The sequence below is a fragment of the Arachis hypogaea genome, chromosome 10 (assembly GCF_003086295.3).
Source record: "Arachis hypogaea cultivar Tifrunner chromosome 10, arahy.Tifrunner.gnm2.J5K5, whole genome shotgun sequence".
Taxonomy (NCBI): Eukaryota; Viridiplantae; Streptophyta; class Magnoliopsida; order Fabales; family Fabaceae; genus Arachis; species Arachis hypogaea.
The window spans coordinates 97,775,037-97,781,824 of NC_092045.1; the positions used below are offsets into that span (position 1 = coordinate 97,775,037).

The 6,788-nt window shown below is 38.0% G+C and overlaps 1 non-coding gene across 1 annotated transcript; it reads left to right on the plus strand.

The window, feature by feature from the left end:
* Positions 1-2,571: 2,571 nt before the first annotated feature.
* On the plus strand, positions 2,572-2,675 carry LOC112718559 (small nucleolar RNA R71). Its single transcript, XR_003160893.1, has one exon. It is a non-coding gene; the product is annotated as a small nucleolar RNA R71 (small nucleolar RNA).
* The last annotated feature ends 4,113 nt before the right edge of the window (positions 2,676-6,788 follow it).

Genomic DNA, 6,788 nt, shown 5'->3' on the forward strand with positions numbered 1-6,788 from the left:
ACAAAAAGCAACACTTTTTCCACACCAAACTTAAAAGGTTTGCTCGTCCTCGAGCAAAAGAAGAAAAAAAGTAGTAGAAGAAGAAGAAATGGAGGAGATGAAGGTGAAGGAGTGGTTCGGCCAAGGGGGGTTTGGAGTGTTTGTGATGTGTGAAAATGAAGGAGTAAGGAGGGGTATATATAGGGTAAGGGGGAGAGGGAATCCGTGCGATAGGGGTTGGGTTTGGGAGGGAAATGGTTTGAATTTGAGTGGGTGGGGGTAGGTGATTTGTATGATGGGAAATAGTGGATGGATGTGAGTAGTGAAGAGGTTATGGGGAAGATGGTAGGATTTGATAGGTGAATGGTGTTTGGGGAAGGGTGTTATGGAAAGGTGTGAAGAGGAGTAAGAATGAGATGGGGTAGGTAGGGATCCTGTGGGGTCCATAGATCCTAAGGTGTCAAGGATTTCTCATCCCTGTACCTTTCTGGCATTTAAACGCCCTTTGTGTGGCATTTCTAGCGTTGAACGCCAGGCTGCTACCCATTTCTGGCATTTAACGCCTAGAATACTGTCAGATTGGGCGTTAAATGCCCATTCTGCTACCCTTACTGGCGTTTAATGCCAGCCAAACACCAGACACCCTTTTTTGGCATTAAACGCCAGTCTGTGTGCCATTTCTGGCATTTAACGCCCATAATGGTGCCAGACTGGGCATTAAACGCCCACTTTGCTAGCCTTACTGGCGTTTGAATGCCAGTAAGCTCGTTCTCCAGGGTGTGCTATTTTTTATGCTGTTTATTATTTCTGCTTTAATTCTGCAACTATTTTTTGTGACTTCACATGATCATCAACCTAAAGAAGACATAGACTAATACTAGAAAATAGAATGAAAAAGTAATTAATATAGATAAATAAAATTGGGTTGCCTCCTAATAAGCGCTTCTTTAATGTCAATAGCTTGACATGAAGCTCCTACAGTGCTTCACAGATGCTCAGAGCATGGTTGTGGCCTCCCAACACCAAACTTAGAAGTTGAGTGTGGGGGCTCTATCTAACTCTGTATTGAGAGAAGCTTTTCATGCTTCTTCTCCATGTTTACAGAAGAAGATCCTTGAGTCTTGAACACAAGGCAGTCCTCATTCAATTGAAGGACTAACTCTCCTCTGTCCACATCAATCACAGCGCTTGCTGTGGCTAGGAAGGGTCTTCCAAGGATGATGGATTCATCCTCATCCTTCCCAGTGTCTAGGATTATGAAGTCAGTAGGGACGTAAAGGCCTTCAACCTTCACTAAGACATCCTCTACAAGTCCATAAGCCTGTTTCATTGATTTGTCTGCCATCTCTAGTGAGATTCTTGCAGCTTGTACCTCAAAGATCCCTAGTTTCTCCATTACAGAGAGTGGCATGAGGTTGATACCTGACCCCAGGTCACACAGAGCCTTTTCAAAAGTCATGGGGCCTATGGTGCAATGTATTAGGAACTTTTCGGGATCCGATTTCTTTTGAGGCAATGTCCGCTGAATCCATGTATTCAGTTCATTAATGAGAAATGGAGGTTCATCCTCCCAAGTCTCATTACCAAATAAGTTGGCATTCAGCTTCATGATTACTCCTAGATACTGAGCAAATTGCTCTTCAACAGTGTCTTCGTCCTCTTCAGAGGAAGAATACTCATCAGAGCTCATGAATGGCAAAAGTAAGTTCAGTGGAATCTCTATGGTCTCTGTATGAGCCCTAGATTCCTTTGGTTCCTCAATAGGGGACTCCTTATTGGTCAGTGGACATCCCTTGAGGTCTTCCTCACTGGAAATCACTGTTTTTTCACTCTCTCTAGGTTCGGCCATTTTGGTTATAGTTATGGCCTTGTACTCTCTTTTGGGATTCTCTTTTGTATTGCTTGGGAGAGTACTAGGAGGAGTTTCAGTAACTCTTTTACTCAGCTGACCCACTTGTGCCTCCAAATTTTTTATGGAGGACCTTGTTTCATTAATGAAACTGAGAGTGGTCTTAGATAGATCAGAGACTATGTTTGCTAAGCCAGAGAAGCTTTGCTCAGAATTCTCTGTCTGTTGCTGAGAAGATGATGGAAAAAGGTTTGCTATTGCCAAACTTATTTCTCCCACCATTATTGTTGTTGAGGCTTTTGTTGATCCTTCCATGAGAAATTTGGATGATTCCTCCATGAAGGATTATAGGTGTTTCCATAGGATTCTCCCATGTAATTCACCTTTTCTATTGCAGAATTCTCAGGGTCATAAGCTTCTCCTTCAGAGAAGGCCTCTTTAGCACTGCCAGATGCAGCTTGCAATCCAGTCAGATTCATAGAAATCATATTGACTTGCTGAGTCAATATTTTTTTCTGAGCTAATATGGCCTTTAGAGTATCAATCTCTAGAACTCCTTTCTTCTGAGTCATCCCATTATTCACAGGATTTCTTTCAGAAGTGTACATGAACTGGTTATTTACAACCATCTCAATGCACTGGTTTTCAGATGAAGAGATCCACCAGTATAATGGTCCAATGACATCTTGGACAATTCAGACAGACCATCATAGAATATACATATGATGCTCCATTCTGGAAGCATGTCAGAAGGACACCTTTTGGTTAATTGCTTATATCTTTCCCAAGCTTCATAGAGGGATTCACCTTCCTTCTATTTGAAGGTTTGGACTTCCACTCTAAACTTGCTCATCTTTTGAGGTGGAAAGAATTTGGTCAAGAAAGCATTGACCAACTTGTCCCAAGAGTTCATGCTTTCTCTAGGTTGTGAGTCCAACCATGTTCTAGCTCTGTCTCTTACAGTAAAGGGGAAAAGCATAAGTCTGTAGACCTCGGGATCAACCCCATTGGTCTTAACAGTATCACAGATATGCAAGAATTCAACTAAGAACTGATGAGGATCTTCCGATGGAAGTCCATGAAACTTGCAATTTTGCTGCATTAGAGAAACTAATTGAGGCTTAAGCTCAAAGTTGTTTGCTCTAATGATAGGAATTGAGATGCTTCTTCCATAGAAGTTGGAAGTTGATGCAGTATAGTCACCAAGCATCTTCCTTGCATCTCTTGCATTGTTGTTGGTTTGGCTGCCATGTCTACTTCTTTTTTGAAATTTTTTGAAAGGTCCTCTTCGGAGTGTGGTGCTTTAGCTTCTCTTAGCTTCTTCTTCAGAGTCCTTTCAAGTTCAGGATCAGCTTCAACAATAATGTTTTTATCCTTGTTTCTACTCATATGAAAAAGAAGAGAACAAAAGGGAGTAGTAAAATCCTCTATGTCACAATATAGAGATTCCTTGATGTGTCAGAGGAAAAGAAGTAGAAGAATGAGAAGAGAGAGGAGGTGAGTTCGAAAAAATTTTTTAGATGAGTAGAGGAGGAATGTTAGCAATTAAATAAAATAAATAGAAAGAGATGAGAGAGAAAGAGTTTTCAAAAATTTAAAAGAAATAACATAAAATTAGAATTTAAAATAATTAGTTAATTAAAAAGATTTTTGAAAAAGGGGGTTAGTGATTTTCGAAAATGAGAAGTGAAAAAGATTTGAAAATAAATTTTGAAAAAGATAAGAAGTTAGAAAAAGATTTTGAAATTAAAGTTAAAAAAAAAAGATATGATTGAAAAAGATCTGATTGAAAAAGGAAATGATTGAAAAGATATGATTGAAAAGAAAATTAAAAAGGAAATTAAAAAGGTTTGATTTTTAAAATTGATGACTTGACTAACAAGAAACTAAAAGATATGATTCTAGAATTCAAAGATTGAACCTTTCTTAACAAGAAAGTAACAAACTTGAAATTTTTGAATCAAAACATTAATTGTTAGCAATGATTTTTTTTTTGAAAATTTAAGAAAAAAGATTTTTTGAAAAATTAGTTTTAAAATTTTCAAAAGCATTAAAAGAGAAAGATAAGATTTGAAAATCATGAATTAAAACATGAAAATTTGAAAAAATTTGAATTTGAAACGAAATTACCTCCCCTGTGTCATCCTGGCGTTAAACGCCCAGGATGCTATCCATTCTGACGTTTAACGCCCAGAATGCTGCCTCTTTGGGTGTTTAACGCCCAGCCAGATACCCTGGTTGGCGTTTAACGCCAGAATTCCTTCCTTTGTGATTCCTCTGCTGTATGTTCTGAATCTTCATTTCTCTGTATTATTTACTTGAAAAGAGATATTTTTTATTTTTTTTTTTTGAATTTTTAATGAGGAGAGAGAAAAACAATAAAATGACACAAAACATGAAAAATTAATATCAGAACAAGTAATGCATGCAAGAACACTTTGAATGTCAAGATGAACACCAAGAACACTTTGAAGATCATGATGAACATCAAGAACATATTTTTGAAAATTTTTAAGAAAAGAAAGATATGCAAGACACCAAACTTAGAAATTTTTAATGTTTAGACACTATGATTTTGAAAATGCATATGAAAAACAACATAAAACACAAAATAGGAAAATCATGAGATCAAACAATGGAAATCATAAAGAGCAACTCGAAGATCACAGAAGAACACAATGCATGAATTTTTGAAAACGTAAGAAAATTAAAAACATATAATTGATACCAAACTTAAAATTTAACACTAGACTCAAACAAGAAACACAAAAAATATTTTTGATTTTTATGATTTTATTAGTTTTTTTTGTATTTTTCGAAAATAAAGATAAAAGGCTTAAACATAAAATAAAATTACCCAATCTAAGCAACAAGATGAACTGTTAGTTGTCCAAACTCGAACAATTTCCGGCAACGGTGCCAAAAACTTGGTGCACGAAATTGTGATCACACTTTTCACAACTCTGCACAACTAACCAACAAGTGCACTTGGTCATCCAAGTAATACCTTACGTGAGTAAGGGTCAATCCCACGGAGATTGACAGCTTGAAGCAAGCTATGGTCATCTTGTAAATCTTAGTCAAGTGGATTCAAATGGTCATGAGGTTTTGATAAATAAAAAGATAAATAAAACGGAAAATAACATAGAGATACTTATGTAATTCATTGGTGGGAATTTCAAATAAGCATTTGGAGATGCTTTGTCGCTTCTGAACCTCTGCTTTCCTATTGTCTTCATCTAATCATGCGTCCTCGCTTTCATGGCAAGCTGTATGATCCTCTCAGTGAAAATGGTCTGGCTACGGTTTTTGTACGGCTAATCAACTGTCGGATTTCTCGTCTCGGATGGAAAATACCAGGCACAGCTACCGCAGGGCTAATCATCTATCGGTTCTCACTTGTGTCAGAATAAGATCCATTGATCCTTTTGCACACTATCACTGTGCCCAACATTCGTGAGTTTGAAGCTCCTCACAGTCATCCCTTCCCAGATCCTACTCGGAATACCACAGACAAGGTTTAGACTTTCTGGATCTCAAGAATGTTGTCTATTGATTCTAGCCTATACCACGAAGATCCTAATCACGGGGTCGGTTGCTCTGTTGTCAGAAGAGACGATGCGAATCCATGGATCAGAGACCCAAGAGAGTATACTCCGACTGGTGTCCAATGACTACGTTGAACATCATGTTGATCGCTTTGTGGTTGTCAAGCACGCGGATCTTGGCTAAGCGAGTACTGAAGATAGTGGGTGATTGTCATGGGTCACCCCTTCAGTCTGACTTAACTGAATTAAGTACAAGAGTATTGAAGAACTGAAGATTGATGGTTTAGAAGTTATAATAAATTCTCGTTGCAAGTATAGTTTCTAAACCGAGCAATCAACCTTTCTTACAAACGTTTTGATTGTCACAAGTAACAAACCCAAAAAAATTTATAAATCGAAGTATTCAAACCTCGGGTCGTCTTCTCAAGGAATTGCAGAGAAGTATGAATTATTATTGGTTATGCAAAATAGTGTTTTTGGGTTTTGAAAAGGTTTTGAACAGGAGAAATAAATTGCTGAAATTAATAAATTAATGACGAAGAAATCTCTTGGCAAGGTATGAAAACTGGAAGTCCTATCCTAGTTATCCTTATCAATGGTGATGAGAATTATACTTTTGCTCCCACTAAGTCAACCTCTAACTATGAAGGTCAGTTAAGTGGACAAATTAATTTAACACCTAAAGTCCTAGTCAACTCCTAAGGAAAGACTAGAGTTATAGGAATCTAAATTAATCATCAAAGATAACAATTATCAATCACGATGAGTTTGACAACGCAAGAGTCACCAATTAATCAACCAGAACCAAGAATATAGAAAGCTAAATTAAAATCTTAAATATCTGGAATACCTCAAATTATATTGAATGGAGATGTCAATTCTAACATGGAAAAATTCATAAGCCAATTGGGCAACATAAATCAAATACAAATAAAAGCTTCAGAGTAAACAAAAATAGAAGAGAAACATAAATTATTGAACCTGGTATGAAGAAACAATCCTAATGACTAAAGGAGATCCTAATCCTAAAACCTAAGAGAGAGGAGAGAACCTCTCTTTCTAAAAACTACATCTAAATTATGAAAAGTGAATAATTGGAGATCTCCCTTGAATCAATGGATTCCCCCACTTCATAACCTCTAATCTGTGCCTCTTGGACTTGGATCTGGGCCAAAAAGGGCTTCAGAAACCGTTGGGAGCATTTTCTGTAATTTCTGGTGCGTGGCGTCTGTCATGCGTCCGCATGGGTCACGCGGTCACGTCATCTGGAGTTTTCCTTGTCACGCGTTCGCTTCGATCATGCGTCCGCATCATCTGTGTTCTGCTTAAGGCACGCGGCCGCATCAGTCACGCGTTCGCGTCGCTTCCTTTTCGCGCTGGGCATGCGGCCGCGTCGTCCATGCGTTCGCGTC